Source organism: Lissotriton helveticus, chromosome 3_1 (genome assembly GCF_964261635.1).
Source record: "Lissotriton helveticus chromosome 3_1, aLisHel1.1, whole genome shotgun sequence".
NCBI lineage: Eukaryota > Metazoa > Chordata > Amphibia > Caudata > Salamandridae > Lissotriton > Lissotriton helveticus.
The window spans coordinates 1,491,974,594-1,491,997,317 of NC_136061.1; the positions used below are offsets into that span (position 1 = coordinate 1,491,974,594).

Consider the following 22,724-nt stretch of genomic DNA (forward strand, 5'->3'; position numbering starts at 1 on the left):
GCAATCTTAGGGCTGACACGAAATAAAGCCCCGGGCCCGGATGGGACCCCCCCTGATCTCTTTCTTAGCAATACTGAGCTATGGGCCCCAATGGTAACAAGAGTACTGAATGCAGCAATTAAAACGGGTCTGCCGAGATCATGGTCCACTGCGGTGATTGTCCTGATTTATAAGAAAAGCAGTAGGGACAGCCCGCAGTGTTATAGACCGATCTCGCTCATTGACGTCTCCGCCAAGGTACTAGGGAGGGCACTTCTCAATCGACTATTAGATTGGACCAACACCAATAACATCCTGGTGGACACCCAGTATGGGTTTAGAACAGGCAGATCAACTACTGACCAATGCCTTAACCTATACCTGCTCACCGCTAAGTATACCAAGGCGTCTGATGGCACCATTTACATGGGGTTTATGTACTTAGCAGCTGCTTTCGACAACGTCAACAGAGCCAAACTCTGGATACTCATGTTCAACCTAGGAATTGATCCGGATCTCATTAACATCTTGAGGGAGCTACATTGGAACACCACTGCTAAGGTCCGCTACAGTGCGGGGGGGGTGAGAACTGATCCCTTCCCGTGCTCGGGCGGGGTGAGGCAGGGGTGCATCCTGGCGCCATTCCTGTTCTCCCTTTATATAAATGGCCTGGAGAGTGACCTGATTGCATTGGGAACTGACTGCCCAAAGGTGGGCACGCGTCATCTGCCAGTACTTCTGTACGCCGATGACGCGGTCCTCCTAGCCTGAACGGCTGTTGGTTTGCAACTTTTAATTAAGGGTTTCTCAGATTTCATGAGGAAATTGGACCTCTCTGTCAATATGACTAAATCTTTCATTATGACAGTGGGTAAGAAACCACAGAAGAAATTCGTATTTAAACTGGGGGATCATGTCTTGGACACTGTTAAAACATTCCCATATCTGGGCCTTCTATTTGATGAGAAGTTAAAGTTCGCCCCTCTGATAGAGGAGAGGGCGAGGAGACTAGTCTCAGCTAATGGGGCTATATTGAACTTTGCACGTCGAATGGGTCGCTGGTCCCCAGAACAGGTGATGACTTTGTATAGATCAGTTACCATATCAAAGACCATTTATGGAGCTGAAGTGTGGGGTTTCAGAGATGCACAATCAATTCAAAGAGAGGAAGATAAATTTCTAAAAAAACTGCTAAAACTTCCGCCGAGCATCCCCGCAGCAATTACTCACGATGAGCTGGGAACCACATATATAACCGACATCATTAGACTCAGACCCATAATGGCCTGGCTTAAAATTTGGCTAAACCCCAATGCAGAATTATCCAGACAGATCATCCAGGACTGCTTGTTGAAAGAGAAATGCCTTCAAATCCCATGGCTGAAATATGTTAAAGACACTTTGGGAGATATTGATGAACAAATGCTATTCTAGGACCCCTCCAGGGTGGACATATACTCCAGACACTCTGTACAAAGTCAATTGCTGGATAAATTTAATGGAAGGAGGAGGGAGCTTGACTCTACTAAATCCTCGGCAGTTGCTCACTCGCTTGTATCTAATCAAGTTGGCATGGAACCGTACCTCTTTTTAATGTACAGTCAGCACGAGAGGTTTTTAATGACTCGTTTTAGGCTCAATTTGTTGCACCATATTTTAGCCTATCCGTCAGGGTTCACTCAAACAATTGAGCAGAAGGGTGCCTGCGGCTGCGACAATAGGTCTCCGCAGGACACCCTTCATTTTGTTTTATTGTGTTCTTTTTATAAAACACAGCGTCAAAGATTTTTAGTGGGTGTCTTGAAGGACTCAAATATTTTTTTTTTTTGGAAAGTGGGGGCCCCTGCATGAAAGGATGAACCCTAGCAAGGCATAGTATATTTTATAAAAAATGAACTGTGCACACCGGGTTACGTGTAATTATACTTAAGAGCAACTAAGACGTTGTTTTAAGATAAAACCATTTCTACAAAGTAGCATTGAGTGTTGAGTATTTTTATTTATCTTTTGTAGATCTCTTTTTTTTGGTTATGATATATATACTTTTTTACCCAACAACCCTTATTTCTTTTTATACTTTTTATATGCACATTTTGATTATTTTTTTACATAGATTTTTACATATAACACATTACAGTGATTAAGCATTGTCTCAATTATAAAATATCTACACAATTAGACACTTCAAATCTTTAGCACAGAATGTATTCCTTTCCGACGCGTTTCGGCCATTCGCCTTCCTCAGGAATTCTGTGATCTCCTTTGTAACATCAACAGTGGCTGTTTGATGGCTATCGTCGACATTAATGGTACCTGTTTAGGTACTTGGCAGCCTGAAGATTCTATTGTTGACAATGCGAGCTGCTTGTGTCCTGGTCGTGATGCCTGGGTACAGCGGCGATATGAAGTGCTTCTGAATAAAAGACTTTTTGCTTCGTAAGCTTTGTGTACCGCGTAGGGATACTATCAAGGTGGAACTTTGGAATTGGAAGCGATCATCTGAGGATGTGCGTCTTCTACAAGCTAATCGTCTTATTCATGCTTTGTAGACGCAGTAATAGTGCCGCTCGTCCCGTTGTGTTTATCCTGATCATCACGACCAGGACACAAGCAGCTCGCATTGTCAACAATAGAATCTTCAGGCTGCCAAGTACCTAAACAGGTACCATCCCTACTTCCACATTAATCACGAGTGTTCTGCAAGTCAGATGCAGACAATTTCCACACTAAAAACCGCAGTCGACGATAGCCATCAAACAGCCACTGTTGATGTTACAAAGGAGATCACAGAATTCCTGAGGAAGGCGAATGGCCGAAACGCGCCGGAAAGGAATACATTCTGTGCTAAAGATTTGAAGTGTCTAATTGTGTAGATATTTTATAATTGAGACAATGCTTAATCACTGTAATGTGTTATATGTAAAAATCTATGTAACAAAATAATCAAAATGTGCATATAAAAAGTATAAAAAGAAATAAGGGTTGTTGGGTAAAAAAGTATATATATCATAACCAAAAAAAAGAGATCTACAAAAGATAAATAAAAATACTCAACACTCAATGCTACTTTGTAGAAATGGTTTTATCTTAAAACAACGTCTTAGTTGCTCTTAAGTATAATTACACGTAACCCGGTGTGCACAGTTCATTTTTTATAAAAAAAAAAAAAAAAAGGACTCAAATATTTTCCATGCCAAAGCTGCCTTACTGTTTCTGCAAAGAGCCATTGAAACGCGAACTTTATTCGCTATTATAAGCTTTCTTAAAATTGCTTTTAAATTGAGAAACACAAGGGGCTGATGAAATTGGTGGGTTTGGGAGGCACCTGTAATGTTACATGGGGTCTCGCATTACACTTGTTTTCTGGTTTTGCTACTCACAAAAACCCTCCCTTTAACTGGACGTTTTTGCTTTTTTGTTTCTTTTAAACAATTGTCATGTTGTTCAGAATGTTTTTACTGGAGATTATGTATTATTATTATTATGTATTTTCATGATGGTTTTGAACCTTCGAAACAAATAAACGAACTGAACTGAACTGAACTGTGTCAAAAATAATTCTGGTGATGCTGTGATCATCAAGAAAGGTTAAGGACCTCTGAATACAACATGACAGGATCACCATGGTCCTAGACATCAAAAATCTTTAGAGACCTTAAAGTGATAAGGTATCCAGTCACATTTAATCACACAATATACAGGAAATGGAATTTGGCCTGCAACCTGTCAAGGGTTTTCAGGGTTGGCAGAGTGTTAAAACATTGATCCAACTCTGATACAAGAGGGTACCCATGTTTTGTATCGTCTGCAGTTGAGATGTGAAGTTCATATCCAGCCATCCTGAAGTGTGAAGCTGTACTTTGAAACAACATGAAAACACCACTGAAATTATCTTCATGTTGGATGATTTTCTGTGGCACCCATGAACTATCAGTTCAATCTATTAGTAGTGATAACACGAGGCGTGGGATAGAAAAATATGGTTTTATTTATTATTACGACTGTAATTAAAGTTTAGTGTAGACAATGAGATCCATTTTATAGTATCATTATGTATAATTTAATATCCACTGAAAAAGACCATGGCACATAGGACTTATGTGCATTTATAGCTTGAGTCCTAAGTAGAGACTGTTGTAGAAGTTTGATGTTTATGTAACTGTAATTATTATCAGATGAAGACATAATGGGGAGATTCTAAACCAGGTGTGTCCAGGCTAGGCCCAAGAGTCCGGGATTCTTGACAGATTTCAACAATTGCCACAATATATATATCTCGAAATTCTTGTCTGGATCTTGGCCTCCTGGATCTATGCTGAACATTGCTCACATAAATGATTGGCCAGGGTAAGCAGTGGCATTGCCCTTTTAAACCTCTACAGGAACCGGTGTGAATCCAGGGATATCTCTCTCACCTTTTTGTCCTGTGACTGAAAAGAATGTGTATTTTGGTCAACTGATCATATTAGACTATACAACTTTCCGAATACTTTGAATAAAGCCTATCTGCTATTTAAGAGTCAGGTGGATTTGATTAATGCAGATCGAATCTTTTGAGTTGCTCTTAGGTACACCCACCTTTTACCTTCCTGTATTGACTGAAATATGCCGGACATAGATGGGAATCCTGGGCTTAATGACATTACTGCCCTACATTTATTTACCAAATAATGTGTGTTCATAAGTGTCTCTTTTTTACTCCACAGTGTTCCACCGGAACGAAACGCTATAACAAATCAAACGTTTATCATCCTGTGTACCACTGCAGCCAGGTAACATTTTATATCACTTTTCGATTAAAATTGATGTTAAAAGACACAAAACTGATGTTCCTTCTGAACTTGAGCAGTATCCCCGATTGTTTCCGAGGCCAGTTAGAAATAGCAAGTGGCAGTTTGTGCATATAGTCAAACGAACCTATGGAGAGCTTCCTCATTACCTGCTCCGTTTTGACCCATCATTCCTTAGTGCGTTGTCCACCACGCACAAGACCCCTTGAACACGAGGTGCTCTCACACATAGCTGTGCAATTCCCAGCAATACCAATTTTACAACCACACTTTTATTTAGACCAGGCTCCAAACAGCTGTATAGGAGATGACTTCTTGTTATCAATTCTTCAAAAAGTACAATAAGTAGTACAGAGAGAGAGGTCACGTTTTTGGTCACACACCTTTAGCCATTGGCTTCAATGTATTTTTCATAGTTTGTCATCATTTGGCTGGGTTGTCCACGAAGGCCCTGTTATGTGGAATTGTTAGTTTCTTTGCACACAAAGTAAAGATGTGCAAACTTAAGGATGCAACAACATTAGTAGTCCGTTGTAAAATATATCAACTGCCCAATATTTTGATGTATGTTACTTTTTGGGTTCAATACTTGCAATGCAAACTTAATTGTCTCCATCCTTTTCTTGACGCTTCTTTCTGGATATAAATTAACTTTGCTAATGCAGTATGCTCCGCAGCAGAGTCCTGCTCCCAGATTCCCTATCTTGTTGTTCATTAGGTTGCTTCATTATGGAATTTTCTCTTTAGGGCAGCTGGGGACAACACACCCAGACTCTCCCAACAATTACCAAACACTCCTACTTCCAAAAAAAACAGACTAATGGTTTTTGCCAAGGCTTGTTCTTTGCGTGCTGATAAATATGGGCTTTGGACCTCCGCCTCAATGTATTTTAAGGGTGACGTTTTTGACTCTATGGCCTCTTTCCACGGGCTTGGTGCAATGAGGTGATTGCCTTGAAATGATTTATTACTTTTGCACCTTCAGAGATTCTATTAATTTAGCAAGCAAACAAGCGTGAGCAGTGAGAGACTCGGTTGTTATTTGGACATGAACGTACTTTTACAGACACGTCATGCTATGAATCCTATAATGGTGAGCTTTAAATGCTCAGTAACAACACACGACTGTGAATGAGAGAGAAAAAAATGAACCATATTTTGATTAATTTCATTCTAACAGTTTTATATTGCTATTTATATATATTTATATATATTTTAATATATAGTATTAAGTAGCTGGACAAGTAACCAACCACAAGAGGCCTGCATGGTGTTGTTTGGTGGTTTAGCAGCTTAAATTAAAATGCGCCGTACTGTGTGATAACATCTTCATACTTATTGTTCAGTGGCAATTACATTTTGAAGTACTATTTGGATTTGTAATAATATTCGCCGTTTTTCACGATTCAGCCCTCCCAAAAATATACATGTGCTGACAATGATATTTAAACATTTTGTGGAAACCGGTGTAGAGAAAGGCCCAATCAAAACCTTTAATAGTCATTTTTGCCCTTCTACACTAACGTCTACTTGGCTTGCGATAACTAGCCCCATTTATTGTTCCTATTTCAGTCCTTTCAACAATTTATTGAGAAATGTGAAAATACATACGTTTAGAGATACATTGGCAAATGGGTTAAATAAACTGTTCTGAAATATGAATTTCTGTGTAGCCAATAAGAGGGAAGGGTGATCACATACCCTGTGCAAAGATGCATCTGCCGATTTCCAAAGGGACAACACGTGTCTCTTTGTCAGGCAAAATAGCTCTTTGTGCCACAGGGTCCTCAAACTCACGAACCGTTATTCAAGGTTGTTTTTCTTCTCTGCTATACTTGGCATGTAGGCATTACCATACCTATCTCCTGTACTTGTAACCCTTCCCAAACCATGGTTCTTCACATGTACTAGTTTGTACTGCATGTGAGTCGAAGCCAAGGATTATGCGTTATCCTGATAAGAGTTAGTTCTGGTACAATCTGGTACTGCATGCAACTCTTGACAAAACAGACTTTGTATTACTTATAAATTTACACCCCATTGACAAATCTGCACCAGATTCCTCAGAAGCAGTGTATGTCCAGATTTGCTTTGTCTTAGGAAGTTGTGTGTAAATTGGTCATCGACCGTCTCAAACATTGACTTTCTTCTGTAATTCCAAGAAGAAAGTCTTGGAAAGTGAGAAAGCAAAACCCGCTGGTTGAAGTCTACACAGTGTGAGTACTCTGAGGTGAGCCCCTGGTCATAAACCATGGCGTAAATGAATGTCTGGTGCCCGCCGGGCAGTACGGTAATGAGTGTGAATAAAGGTTACACCATGGAATTCACACTCTGAATGCGCAGAGGGCATAATGGTGTGAACGTGTGTGTAACAAATTGAAGTCTTTAAGTCCAGTATATAAAACAGATTAGGTTTATTGAAGATAAGATTCTGGTCAGGTAGATAAAATAGAATAAAGTAGATTCAATAATAGAAACCCCACCAGGAGCAGATGGACTCCAGCTCAGCCTCAGATGTAACTGTCCCTGCTTTCAAGCATATATAATTGGAACACTATGTGACATCATAGATGCCTTCTGATCAAGTAATGACAAACACTAAAGAAGGACAGAGAAGAAATGAAAGCAGCATGCAACAATATGCCACTCTGTATATCCACACCCCCCAGTGGCATTCAGACTCCGGGACGTTGAGAATGAGCACAATGCTTGTCCAAGTGCCACATCCTGGGCAAAGATGATAGCCAGCAGGCCCTACAGCCACAGCTCGTGCTCAGAGTCTCAGGTCATGGCTAAAGGTCATGTCCAGCTGGTACTGGGTGCAGGAAGGGATGCATGTAGTGTGCCCGTAGATCCTAGCTGATCTCTGATCAAATTCTTTGGGAGTGTTTTCTCTGAGCTGCTGTTCCTTTTATTTTGTTTCTCCGATTTTTCAGGACTTCCTAATTTAGAGCAAATAGAAAGTTCATGTATATTGAGTGCGGCATCACGGAATACAACATGCTTTATAATCGATGCACTTTGCGTAGGTTTGGATAATTTTATTTAAAATCTTGTGTTGTTTCGTTTCAAAAGCTTTTATTCGGGTTGTCACAACAATCCATGTAAGCGCAAACAAAAAACAAAACAGCAAGTTACAATAATTATTAATCACAACAACACATCATGGCTGACAAAAAATTATAAAAAATTATACACAGAGTAGCCAATACATTTCACTTACGTATGATACATATGTACAAGCCGAGTCCCCCCCCGAAAGTTTCTTAAGTTACGTGTGCAATAAATTGGCCTATAAAGGGCAAAAATGCTACATATAATTCGGGGGTATAAGGCCTAAATATGTTTTGATTGAAATGTTTAAAACAGTCAACTATATACAAATATAAATATTAAGACTTTTAAAAAGGAAAAATATACCAGCAGGATGAATGCATAGTTCATATGTTTTGACTATGTACTGATTACCAATTCAAACAATAATAGATTTCCTAGCATCAATACATTTCATTATATACATAGCAACAGCAAAGCAGATATCTGAATTTTCCAGGCGCGTAATTAATTTCATTGCAATATTTACGGATCAAGCGTTAAATTTTAAAAGAATTGGTTTGAGATAAAAAAGCCTTAAAAAGTAATATTATTTACAGAACAATAAAAATTACGGCAGCTTTGTCTTGAAATTCCATCACAGGGGCATACAGAATTTGAACCAGTTCTCATAACAGGAAATGCCACCAAATGATGTAGGGTACCCAATCTAAGACGCGTTAAAACAAATCGGTGTGAGTTAAATGTGACCTCAGATAGATAAGACTGGAAGCCTTTATTTAAATCAAGCTCTTGATAAAAAACAACCGTTGGTAGCGTCCTAGATTGCCTTACTCTATTCTCTTTCTTGTAAGATAAACATTTCTCCTTTAGTTCCTTCTTAGAGATAGATGCGGCAAAATCTGGATGTAACAGAATATCATTGTTAAATAAAATTAAATCTTGTCATTTTTAGCCGCCCATTAACAACTAGAATGTATTCAGTTGAGTGCAAACTTACTGAGCAGCTCATCCCTTTTATTTGTTCACAGTGATGAATAGGCTGATAAAGATTTCATTTCGTTTTTTTTGTGAAGCGTTTACTATTTATTTCGGTTTAAAGCTATTTGTATAAGAGTTTTCTTTGTATGTTGTATGTTCAAACCAAAATAACAATTATGTAATGAGAATGCAAATTTTTATGATTCTGGTGTTATTTTCAAATATTTTTTATAGTATGGACTTTTCACTTCTCTAATAATATGTGTTACTTCTGAGATCTACCACTGATTTTGTGTTTTGCATTTGTCCAGGTTACTCTGGCTACGTTAAACTGCCTCCCCTCTAAAATCTTTGAGGAGTTTACTCCGATTATGCACCAGCTTGCTGTATCACGTGTGTGTCAATTTAATTATATCTTGCTTTAGTGCAGTGTGGAGGCCTTGCGGGCTCAGTTGGCGGAACTACATAAGTCAGCAGCATAACTTAACGGGGGTGTGGACCCCCCCTATACAAATACATGCTTTCTTGGATTGGTAGGTGGGTCCTGGGGGGCTAGCGTAGAGTCTGCTATGCCTGAGTTGATTTTTCCCTTCTTTTAGTAGGGACATGTGAGACTCACACCCCTTGAATCTCACCAAGTAACCCACGCCCCTGACGTGTGAATATTTAGTTCTGCTTTCATAAGGTGTTTCATAGACACCATGCTACACAGCCAGGGCTGGCCTTTTCGTGACTTTCAATCAATCAATCATGGCATTTGTAAAGTGCACTACATACCCGCGAGGGTCTCAAGGCGCTTGGGGGGGGGGGGGCTGCTACTCTTCGAAGAGCCAGGTCTTGAGGAGTCTTCTGAAGGTCGGAAGGTATTCGGTCTGCCCCAGGCGAATTGGGAGGGAGTTACATGTTTTGGCGGTGAGGTGGGAGAATGATCTGCCGGCGGCGGTCACTCTTCGGATGCGGGAGACGGTGGCGAGGGCGCGGTCTGCGGAGCGGAGCTGGCAGGTGGGGGTGTAGAGGCTGAGTCTGATGTTGAGGTACGTTGGTCCGGTGGTGTGGAGTGCCTTGTGTGCGTGGGTGAGGAGTTTGAAGGTTATCCTCTTGTTGACAGGGAGCCAGTGCAGGTTTCTCAGGTGGGGTGTGATGTGGCTGCGGCGAGGGAGGTCGAGGATCAGGGGTGCGGAGGCGTTCTGGATGCGTTGAAGCCGTTTCAGGAGTTTGGCCGGGGCTCCTGCATAGAGTTCGTTTCTGTAGTCCAGTCTACTGCTGACGAGGGCCTGGGTGACTGTCCTTCTTGTTTCAGTGGTGATCCACTTGAAGATCCTGCGAAGCATGCGGAGGATGTTGAAGCAGGAGGAGGAGACGGCGTTGACCTGCTTCGTCATGGAGATGGTGGAGTCAAAGATGACCCCTAGGTTGCGTGCGTGTTCGCAGGGTGTTGGGGGTTTACCTAGTGCAGTCGGCCACCAGGAGTCATCCCAGGCCGAGGGGGTGGATCCGAGGATGAGGACCTCCATCTTGTCCGAGTTCAGCTTCAGTCGGCTGTTCCACATCCAGTCGGCGACAACCTTCATTCCTTCGTGGAGGTTGCTTTTGGCGGTGTGTGGGTCCTTGGTGAGGGATAGGATCAGCTGGGTCTCGTCGGCGTAGGTGATGATGTTGAGGTCGTGCCATCGTGCGATGTGGGCAAGTGGTGCCATGTAGACGTTGAACAACATTGAGCTGAGAGATGAGCCTTGGCGTACGCCGCAGATGATCTCGGTGGCTTCAGAGCGGAAAGGGGGGAGGCGGACGCTCTGTGTTCTGCCGGAGAGGAAGGAGGAGGTCCAGTCCAGGGCCTTCTCTTGGATTCCGGTGTCATAGAGGCGTGTTCGTAGTGTGCGGTGGCAGACCGTGTCGAAGGCGGCTGACAGGTCCAGGAGGATGAGGGCCGCAGTTTCTCCATTGTCTAGCAGGGTCCTGATGTCATCGGTGGCGGCGGTGAGGGCAGTTTTGGTGCTGTGGTTGTTGCGAACCCGGACTGGGACGGGTCCAGGATGCTGTTCTCCTCGAGGAAGCTGATCAGTTGTTTGTTGACGGCCTTTTCGATGATCTTCGCCGGGAACGGGAGCAGGGAGATGGGTCAGAAGTTCATGAGGTCCTTGGGGTCCGCCTTGGGTTTCTTGAGTAAGGCGTTGATCTCTTTTTCAATGAGACTTTGATTACTGAGGCACACATGGAGTCCCCTTCAATGAACACTGAGTGATCATGCGCTTTGAAGCTTTAAGAGTGTCGTTGTTTTCGTGTGATATTAAGAAGTGAACTATAGTTTACCTAAATATCCTCGCTCTTATAGAACAACAGAAAATAGTGTTTTGTTAAAGAAGGATGTTATAAATTGGGTTACTGGTTGACTGGGTTGTGAGACCTGGTCAAGCAACAACTACAATCCTAGTCAGGATAAAGCACAAGCAAACCCCAAATTAACCTGTACTGAACCCCTTGGCAGCTTGGCACAGCTTGGCACAGAGCAGTCAGCCTTAACTTAAAGGCAATGTGTAAAGTATTTGTGCAAGCACCACACAAAAAAATCCCACACCAGGTTAGAAAAATAGAACTTAATTTAATAAATAGAACAGGACCAAAATGAAAAAACTCCAATCAGTAGAAACAGAGTTCTGAATTTTTAAAAGTAAACTTTAAAATAGCACCTAAAAGTGTAAAGAGTCAACCGCAGCTATCTGGGTGTGCTAACCGGGTCAAAGACCAAGATTAACCTGTTGCCCATAGCATCTTGGGGCCTGGAGGCCCAATAATGTTGATACTCACCCTTTCAAAGGGGGTTCCAACAACAGGAAATGGTTTCAGGGGAACCTTGTGCTTCCCTCCTGACTTGCCTCTGGCTTGGCAGGTAGGACAGGTTCTGCAGAATGTATCTGAGGCCTTACTCATTTGAGGCCAGTAAAAGTAGGTGACAAGCCTGTCAAAGGTCTTGTTCTGCCAAAAATGACCTGCCCGGGATACAAGAGTCACCTCCAGTCGGAAGGTTCTGTAGCAGCGGGGACTACCAACACACGGGTTGCACCAGACTCAGTAACCGTAGGCTCACTATACCGTGAACCTTTTTCCCAGTAAATCAGATGATCACCAGTGGAGTTGCCAGCTGCCTGGGCCTTGACCTGCTGCTGTACACCCACAAAATAAGGCATTCCCCCTGAGCCTGGCAGAACTCATCCCTGGTGCGATCTCCTTGGTTCCTGAGGGTGACAACATCCCACTCTGTAGGCTCCAGGGCGTCCCCCTCAGGGTCAGCCTCCTCCCTGACTGTGGGAGTTTCAGGAGTGAGTTTTCTGCGCCCCTTGACCTTCAACCTTTTTGGCAGGTGCCGGGGCTATTCTTCCAGGCACCAGGTCCTCCTGAATACCCTCTCGGCTGCCATGGACCATATGGTCAGGCATGCTCACTCAGGCTCTAACATCTCCAGGTGTTACCTGACCGCCACCTCTTTCCAGATGGTGTGCTTCAGATCATTTCCAAGCAAGCAATCCGCAGGCATGGGCAGACTCAAAGCTACCCTCAAGAAACCTGAGGACCCCCCTCCCCCAACTGAAAGGGAACTAGAGCCACTTGATAGTGACTCTCATGGTTGTCAGCCGTGACAACTTAAAAAAAACCTGTATTTAATATTTCAAAAGAGCAATGAAGTACCATACAAGTACATTATGTGAGAAGTTGGCCTGGTATATGATGTTCACTATTCTAGTGAGCACCTTGCACCAGTCCAAACAACCCTTATGGTGATGGTTGTAAAGTCAACCTTATAGACCAGCTATCCTAGTGGTAGCATGGACAAAAGCAGTCTTAGGCTAAACTCAAGAGGGCATGTGAAGCCAGCTGTTTTACCATATGCAATCCCTGGAATACCAAATGAAAGGACACCACACAGGTTATATATTCAAAATATATATGCATTTATTTCTAAATAATTCCCCTGTACTCTTTATGAGCACAGAAGCACAAGCGTATAACAAGGAACTTAATATAACATACAAAAGTTGCACAAATATGGATAGGCCCTGGTGGCCCGCTAAACCATATACAAAAATAGTGGTATAAGAACCACGTCACAAACAATGGTAAGGCCTAGGGCCTTGGGAATCGCTGGGGCTACACTGGACTAACAACTGTTAGGAAGCAGGAGGCCCACTGGATGCGGGTGCAGTGTCTAAATGCACACGCGTGCACACATAGAAGTCAATGGGTGCCTAAAAGTTACAAAGTTAAAGGTTTGGGAGTCTTCCGACTAGACTAAAACTTAACCACTAGAAACTAGGACACTAGAGGTGTAAACCTACACAGGAGCACCGCAGTACTCGCGTTACCTCACCCACAGGAAGTGGGTGCATAGGTGCCAAAGTGTGTCGGGTTTCGTTGTGGAGGTCTATGGAGCCTTGGAGTAAAGATGCTGCAGGCGACCAGGAAAGAAGAGTCCGGTTGCATCCAAGGGTGGATCGAAGATGTAGAGTACCTGAAAGTAGAGGGGACAGAGTCTGGGTCACAAGCCAGTGACCAGGAAGGAAACAGGCGATGTCAGGGAGCAATCAGGTGATGTCGTGAAGCTTGTCTCTGCAGCCACGTGGACCAGGAGGTGTCGACGACAACCAGGAGCTGGATACAGACTGTCCCACAAAGGCTCTCGCTGTCGGCGTTGTCAGTTCTCAAATCGGAGTCAACAAGCCTTGGCAAATGCAACCCATGCAGGAATCGAAGATGGCTTCTTAATCAGACCCGGTACAAAAGGGGGTGGTGATGGACGGCGCATCTGAATCAATCAAACACTCACACCCAGTCAAAAGATCTGGGTTCAATCCATCACCGTTCTTTAGCCCACTCTGCCACCCCAGTTCAGACATGGCTATATGCAAATCAGTCTGACCCTGTGCCTCATGGGAACAGTCCAGCCCGAACTGCCTAGCCATGTCTTCCCTGGACCGGAAACAAGCTTCCGAGGACCGGTTTCTGGCATTCCAGCCGTCTTCAGCCCGGCTTGCTTGAATCCAGTGGCAAAGTGAGCAAGGGACTCACGTCTGAGCATACCCTGCCACACTTATGGCGGCCAAAAGCGGTACAAAAGGGGGTGGTGATGGACGGAGCATCTGAATCAATCAAACACTCACACCCAGTCAAAAGATCTGGGTTTAATCCATCACCGTTCTTTAGCCCACTCTGCCACCCCAGTTCAGACATGGCTATATGCAAATCAGTCTGACCCTGTGCCTCATGGGAACAGTCCAGCCCGAACTGCCTAGCCATGTCTTCCCTGGACCGGAAACAAGCTTCCGAGGACCGGTTTCTGGCATTCCAGCCGTCTTCAGCCCGGCTTGCTTGAATCCAGTGGCAAAGTGAGCAAGGGACTCACGTCTGAGCATACCCTGCCACACTTATGGCGGCCAAAAGCGGTACAAAAGGGGGTGGTGATGGACGGAGCATCTGAATCAATCAAACACTCACACCCAGTCAAAAGATCTGGGTTTAATCCATCACCGTTCTTTAGCACACTCTGCCACCCCAGTTCAGACATGGCTATATGCAAATCAGTCTGACCCTGTGCCTCATGGGAACAGTCCAGCCCGAACTGCCTAGCCATGTCTTCCCTGGACCGGAAACAAGCTTCCGAGGACCGGTTTCTGGCATTCCAGCCGTCTTCAGCCCGGCTTGCTTGAATCCAGTGGCAAAGGGAGCAAGGGACTCACGTCTGAGCCTAACCTGCCACACTTATGGCGGCCAAAAGCGGTACAAAAGGGGGTGGGGATGGACGGAGCATCTGAATCAATCAAACACTCACACCCAGTCAAAAGATCTGGGTTTAATCCATCACCGTCTTTAGCCCACTCTGCCACCCCAGTTCAGACATGGCTATATGCAAATCAGTCTGACCCTGTGCCTCATGGGAACAGTCCAGCCTGAACTGCCTAGCCATGTCTTCCCTGGACCGGAAACAAGCTTCCGAGGACCGGTTTCTGGCATTCCAGCCGTCTTCAGCCCGGCTTGCTTGAATCCAGTTGCAAAGTGAGCAAGGGACTCACGTCTGAGCATACCCTGCCACACTTATGGCGGCCAAAAGCGGTACAAAAGGGGGTGGTGATGGACGGAGCATCTGAATCAATCAAACACTCACACCCAGTCAAAAGATCTGGGTTTAATACATCACCGTTCTTTAGCCCACTCTGCCACCCCAGTTCAGACATGGCTATATGCAAATCAGTCTGACCCTGTGCCTCATGGGAACAGTCCAGCCCGAACTGCCTAGCCATGTCTTCCCTGGACCGGAAACAAGCTTCCGAGGACCGGTTTCTGGCATTCCAGCCGTCTTCAGCCCGGCTTGCTTGAATCCAGTGGCAAAGTGAGCAAGGGACTCACGTCTGAGCATACCCTGCCACACTTATGGCGGCCAAAAGCGGTACAAAAGGGGGTGGTGATGGACGGAGCATCTGAATCAATCAAACACTCACACCCAATCAAAAGATCTGGGTTTAATCCATCACCGTTCTTTAGCCCACTCTGCCACCCCAGTTCAGACATGGCTATATGCAAATCAGTCCGCCCCTGTGCCTCATGGGAACAGTCCAGCCCAAACTGCCTAGCCATGTCTTCCCTGGACCGGAAACAAGCTTCCGAGGACCGGTTTCTGGCATTCCAGCCGTCTTCAGCCCGGCTTGCTTGAATCCAGTGGCAAAGTAGCAAGGGACTCACATCTGAGCATACCCTGCCACACTTATGGCAGCCAAAAGCGGTACAAAAGGGGGTGGTGATGGACGGAGCATCTGAATCAATCAAACACTCACACCCAGTCAAAAGATCTGGGTTTAATCCATCACCGTTCTTTAGCCCACTCTGCCACCCCAGTTCAGACATGGCTATATGCAAATCAGTCTGACCCTGTGCCTCATGGGAACAGTCCAGCCCGAACTGCCTAGCCATGTCTTCCCTGGACCGGAAACAAGCTTCCGAGGACCGGTTTCTGGCATTCCAGCCGTCTTCAGCCTGGCTTGCTTGAATCCAGTGGCAAAGTGAGCAAGGGACTCACGTCTGAGCATACCCTGCCACACTTATGGCGGCCAAAAGCGGTGCAAAAGGGGGTGGTGATGGACAGAGCATCTGAATCAATCAAACACTCACACCCAGTCAAAAGATCTGGGTTTAATCCATCACCGTTCTTTAGCCCACTCCGCCACCCCAGTTCAGACATGGCTATATGCAAATCAGTCTGACCCTGTGCCTCAAGGGAACAGTCCAGCCCGAACTGCCTAGCCATGTCTTCCCTGGACCGGAAACAAGCTTCTAAGGACCGGTTTCTGGCATTCCAGCCGTCTTCAGCCCGGCTTGCTTGAATCCAGTGGCAAAGTGAGCAAGGGACTCACGTCTGAGCATACCCTGCCACACTTATGGCGGCCAAAAGCGGTACAAAAGGGGGTGGTGATGGACGGAGCATCTGAATCAATCAAACACTCACACCCAATCAAAAGATCTGGGTTTAATCCATCACCGTTCTTTAGCCCACTCTGCCACCCCAGTTCAGACATGGCTATATGCAAATCAGTCCGCCCCTGTGCCTCATGGGAACAGTCCAGCCCAAACTGCCTAGCCATGTCTTCCCTGGACCGGAAACAAGCTTCCGAGGACCGGTTTCTGGCATTCCAGCCGTCTTCAGCCCGGCTTGCTTGAATCCAGTGGCAAAGTGAGCAAGGGACTCACGTCTGAGCATACCCTGCCACACTTATGGCAGCCAAAAGCGGTACAAAAGGGGGTGGTGATGGACGGAGCATCTGAATCAATCAAACACTCACACCCAGTCAAAAGATCTGGGTTTAATCCATCACCGTTCTTTAGCCCACTCTGCCACCCCAGTTCAGACATGGCTATATGCAAATCAGTCTGACCCTGTGCCTCATGGGAACAGTCCAGCCCGAACTGCCTAGCCATGTCTTCCCTGGACCGGAAACAAGCTTCCGAGGACCGGTTTCTGGCATTCCAGCCGTCTTCAGCCTGGCTTGCTTGAATCCAGTGGCAAAGTGAGCAAGGGACTCACGTCTGAGCATACCCTGCCACACTTATGGCGGCCAAAAGCGGTGCAAAAGGGGGTGGTGATGGACAGAGCATCTGAATCAATCAAACACTCACACCCAGTCAAAAGATCTGGGTTTAATCCATCACCGTTCTTTAGCCCACTCCGCCACCCCAGTTCAGACATGGCTATATGCAAATCAGTCTGACCCTGTGCCTCAAGGGAACAGTCCAGCCCGAACTGCCTAGCCATGTCTTCCCTGGACCGGAAACAAGCTTCCGAGGACCGGTTTCTGGCATTCCAGCCGTCTTCAGCCCGGATTCCGAAGCTCCATCCATCACCACCCCCTTTTGTACCGCTTTTTGCCGCCATAAGTGTGGCAGGGTATGCTCAGACGTGAGTCCCTTGCTCACTTTGCCACTGGATTCAAGCAAGCAGGGCTTAAGATGGCTGGAATGCCAGAAAGCGGTCCTCGGAAGCTTGTTTCCGGTCCAGGGAAGATATGGCTTGGCAGTTCGGGCTGGACTGTTCCCATGAGGCACAGGGTCAGACTGATTTGCATATAGCCATGTCTGAACTGGGGTGGCAGAGTGGGCTAAAGAACGGTGATGGATTAAACCCAGATCTTTTGACTGGGTGTGAGTGTTTGATTGATTCAGATGCTCCATCCATCACCACCCCCTTTTGTACCGCTTTTGGCCGCCATAAGTGTGGCAGGGTATGCTCAGACGTGAGTCCCTTGCTCACTTTGCCACTGGATTCAAGCAAGCCGGGCTGAAGACGGCTGGAATGCCAGAAACCGGTCCTCGGATGCTTGTTTCCGATCCAGGGAAGACATGGGTTGGCAGTTCGGGCTGGACTGTTCCCATGAGGCACAGGGTCAGACTGATTTGCATATAGCCATGTCTGAACTAGGGTGGCAGAGTGGGCTAAAGAACGGTGATGGATTAAACCCATATCTTTTGACTGGGTGTGAGTGTTTGATTGATTCAGATGCTCCATCCATCACCACCCCCTTTTGTACCGCTTCTTAATCAGACCAGCAAGGTCTGATGGGCCGCTCCTTTTCAGGGGAGCGAGGGCCAGTCTGAAGCAACCAGACTAGCAGTGTAAATCAAAGATTTCGTTGTCACAGAGGCCACTAGCCAACGGACAAGTGACCTGACAGACACATCAAGCAGAAAAATGCAAAAGGGCCCCAGACAGCACTTGGTGAGTGTGGAGAGTTGATCTTCAGTGCAAAGGATGCTCAAGGGTGGGGCTTCTCAATCCCCAATGCACAACTTCGAGGGTACCTCAGAAGTTGCACGGAAAGTGTTTCGCTGGATTTCCAAGATTGCCGGTCCCATGTCTCTCGTCGCCTCCATGGGTTTCAGCTTTGCTGTGGCTGTGGATCAGGCTGTGGATGTCTGGAAGTCTGGTTCTTGTCAGGCTCTGTTGTTTGAGCTCCGGCGGGAGCGACAACAAAGCAAACCGTTGAGCGCTTGATGGTGCCTGCTTGCACAGGGTGGTCACGCCTTGACCACAAGGGAGATTCTTCAGTCTTCTATGTCGAGTTGGATGTCGAAGGGTCTAGAGTTTTGTATCAGAGTTTCAGTCAGGATTATTTAAAGTCTAAGGACACATCTCCTACCTATATACCAAATCTAGGGGCTGGATTACCTGCTGTCCCTCCTATGGGTGGGACCCAGGAAGGGGGTGGTTACACCCCTTTCCCCTGTTTCACGCCAGAGCTGGGGCTGGAGTGCCCCAGCACCGGTTTGAACTGGCCTATGCATGGGACACCTTGTATGCCCCAGGCAGTGTCTCCTTTCATTCAGCCCTCCCTGCCCCAATCCACTATCTCCTGTCTGGGGTGGTGCTAGCACCTCCCTGTGACAGGAAACCTATTGTCCAGGCTTCCCCTGCTGGAGTTACTTCCAGCAGTAGGAGGCCAGACTTGTGTCTGTGGCAGCAGCATCCATTTTGTGATGATGAGGCTCCGGTTAACTTTAACCGGGATTAAGGAAAGTAACATGTCTTCTCCCTCTAGAAGGGTGGAATGCTACCCACGTCGCCAGGACTGGCGAGGGGGTAGTATTCCAAAGCGTATGACACCTTACACAACATGTTTTGATAAAGCCAAATCAAAGATAGCATTTAACCGCGAGATTCATAATGCACTTAAGAGTATATGGTATGGCAATATCCTGGAACAGCTATAAGGACATGGTTCCGAAAGCTTCAGACAGGCTCAGCTCATGCTATAGCACCACCTCACATAAAACCAAGCACTCTGCCTTCAGGATTGTTAAGGCCTGCTTAGGAGTGACTTATAGGTGCATATGTGTCCAGATTATAAGGTTAGACATAGGTATACTATATCTAAGCAAGGGGTGCTTACACAACCTTGCCCCAGCTGAGTGATCAGCCAGTTGTGTCAGTTTGAATGGCCAGCCAGGGGTGGCAAAAGATATGCTGCAGCCCCTGGTAGGCCTTGGATGCACCTATGCCCTGGGTACCTATAGTACACTGTACAGGGGCTCATAAGGTGACTCAATATCCAATTAGTTATGTACCTAGGGTACATGGAGTGCAATTTACAGAGAGAGCAGATAGCCTTGGGCCCTGATTAGCAGGATCCCAGGCCAACTAAGTCGAAAACCAGCTAAACACAAGGCAAAAAATCTGGGGTAACCATAGTCAGATATCCATCCTCCTACACATTGTAGTATACTACATTACATGCATCACATTTCCACATACTTTTATGTAACATCATACAACCACTAACTCTGATATAGTACTGTGGCGCAAAATACCAGTTTCTACATTTCCTGCCAGATGTTGACACTAATATCCAGTGTAAACTGTACTAGTATCTTTCACAGCTACTTGTGAGGGTGCAGACCTGACCAGTCTGTGATTCCGTAATGTCCTTGAGTCTCTGCAGATATGCAACAAATGGTTGCCATATGTCTTGTAGCCTGGATGTCAGTGACTCCAACTACTCGTATAGGTCGCTATTCAGGTTACAATATGTCAAGATGTGCAGCTATGCCTTGACTGTTGGCGGGTGCTTACTACCCCAGTTTATTGCCAACTCTCTCCTAGCGAGCATCAGTGCAATTGCCACAATGCGTCGTACAGACTTTGGGACATAGGGTACAAACTCACCTGAGCCATCAATGGGGCAGGTGTAAGTGTAAGGTGTTTCTGCCATGACATTTAAAAAATGACTTACCCCCCAGTATTTCACCAGCTTCACACATGTCCATGTCATATGTGCAAAATCTGCTGACGGAGAGTGGCACTTGAGGCATACGTGTGATCGAGACGGATCCATACGATGCACTCTGACAGGGGTAATGTACAGGTGCTATAAGAATGTAAAATGCAATAACTTATGTCTGTGATTTATTGATACCTTACATGTTTGCATGCAGTAGAGCCAATGGAAGTTTGAGAGTGGGTATCCCCATCACGTTCCCATGCAGCTTGCACCCCAGCTTCACCCACAGGTATTAGGCCAATGGCTGATTCATACAGTTTGGACATTAGATGATCCCATTAGTGTCTTTAATGAGTAGCGTCAAAGGTGAAAAATCTGAAGGTTCTTTAAGGGGATAGCAAGGAATTTATGCCCTGAGCGTGCGTTGTAGTCTCTGAAGAACAAATTGGTCCATCAACGGGGCGTCCTTAAAACAACTGTCCTCTGTACGCAAGAAGACCTGTCCATTTGGGAACAGGTCCCAATTGTTTCTAATCCAAACTTGGACAGTGTATGTTTGACCAGAGACCTGCGTGATGGGTATCTAGGAATTTCTCGGTAATGGTATTGCAGGGGAGTATAGGAGGTGATTTCCGGTTATCTATGCATCAAGGACTACATGCTCTGATGTCACCAGATGACATCTGACAATTGTCATCCTGGCCCCACTGTCTCCCAGAGCCTCCACCCTCTGCGCATTGATGGTGCCTGTATTTCCTACTGTTACTGGACATATGAGTTCTCTGCACCATCTCTTCGTCACCCAGGGACACTAGGGTAACATCTACACTGCTGCCCCACTAACTAGAATATTCTCCACCCCAAGCACTACACTAGTCAACCCCAGTGACTGCTCACAGGTGGGGGGTTGATCCCGCTTGGGACACTTGGCATCCCGCCTTGAAGTGCCCTTCCTATTGGCAATCATAGCACTGTGGGTGTGCCTTCCCTAAAGAGTTACTGTCATGAAACCAGCTCTTCTTTTTCTCAGTTCAGGGTGGGAGTCCTGACCTGTGGAACTAGTTTGAGACCATTTAGGGAACTCCTTGTTTTTATATGTGTCCCCCCTCCTTCTTCTGATGGGTACCTATCCCACTCTTGTTGCTCTTCCCCAGATACTTTCTTGTGGATCCTGGTGCTGACCCAGCGGCCTGCCTTGTTAGAGAGCTCTCTGAGGTCAGAGACCTTACTGTCAATCAGGTGTTGGTACAAATCTGCAAAACAAAGACAGAACATGTGCTCCTTTGCAATCAAATTGTAAAGCCCCTGATAATCCTTTACTTCACTGCCCTTCACCGAGCCATTCAATGCCTTGCAAAAGGAATCCACACAATCCACTCAGGTCTGTTGGGCCAATTTCTGACTCTTTGTGTACGTCTCTGGGGTCAGACCATACTTCCTGACAAGGGCTTCGTTCATGGGGGAATAGCTCATCCTGTCTCCGTTCTGTAGGGCTAGTATGATGTCCCTCCTCTCACTTGAGATATTCCTCGACAGACGAACACCCCAATCCTCCTCAGGGATGTTATGAATCTGTAAGCCAATCTCATAAGACTAAAACCACGTGTCAATATTGTCACCCACAACAACGCCAGGCACCGAACCTTTGGGAATATGGGCCCTCTTGTCTCCAGAGGGCACTGTAGAAATGCGGCCACCATCACTTCTGTACTCTGCCTGTCTGGTCTTGATGTCCAGCTTCTTATGGCTCCTTTCATGAGCCAATGCTCCAAATTGATATTCTGCTCCATGGCCCGTTTCCTCTCCTCCATGGGCAGTTTCCTCGCTTCCATTTTTAATTGGGCCATCTATAGTTTAAAGTCTCTCTCTCTCTGCCTTCCTTTCCGCCTACTCCTCTGGGGACAGGATGCAAGAGGACATACTGCTTCCTGCACAGGGGGCCTCCAATTTTGAGAGTAGGTTACCCCCTCCTCAACAGGATGCATTCATGACCCTCCCCTAGGTCCTGCTCTGATCCTTACTCATCCTTTTTACTCATCCTCCTCTTCCTCCTGGACATCTGTTGTGACTGGCACCTGGTGGGCCTCTGTTCATGTCCTCAGGACCGTTTGTAGCTCCCCCTTCTTGGCGTTCCTTTTAGTGGGCAGTCCCCTCGCCAAGCAAAACTCCTTGAGCTGAACTACAGTGTAACCCTCCAGGTTGACACGTTTAAACTCCATCTTTGCGGGTGAGGTCACACACACAGTCAGTCAGGTAGAGTAGAAATGAATTTAAAAAATGGCCAATCAACGAGAATTTAAAACTCAAATTGGTCTTAGATATATGATGATAGTGTACACCAAATCACTGTATGGCACTGCACAAACACAAGTGCTAGCCTCACTGCTGATCACCAATGTCAGAAATTGGGTTACTGGTGGACCGGGGGTTGAGACCTGACCAAGCAGCAACCACAATCCAAGTCAGGGTAAGGATTAAGCAAACTCCAAATTAACCTATGCTCATCCCCCCCCCCAGTAACTTGGCACAGAGCAGTCAGGCTTAACTTAGAGACAATGTGTAAAGTATTTGTGCAACACTTCAAACAGTACAACAGCGAAAAAACCTCACCTGATAGCGATACATAAACACATACAACATTATCTCACAAATGCAGAATTACATTGTT

At 45.9% G+C, this 22,724-nt stretch overlaps 1 protein-coding gene across 1 annotated transcript in view; it reads left to right on the forward strand.

The window, feature by feature from the left end:
• The first annotated feature begins 4,682 nt into the window (after positions 1–4,682).
• The window catches only part of PKNOX2 (PBX/knotted 1 homeobox 2), a 3,383,295-nt gene continuing 3,365,253 nt past the window's right edge, over positions 4,683–22,724 (forward strand). Inside the window, exon 1 of the mRNA XM_078683923.1 lies at positions 4,683–4,751. The gene's annotated coding sequence lies outside the window, so the exon portion shown is untranslated. The remainder of the gene's footprint in view (positions 4,752–22,724) is intronic.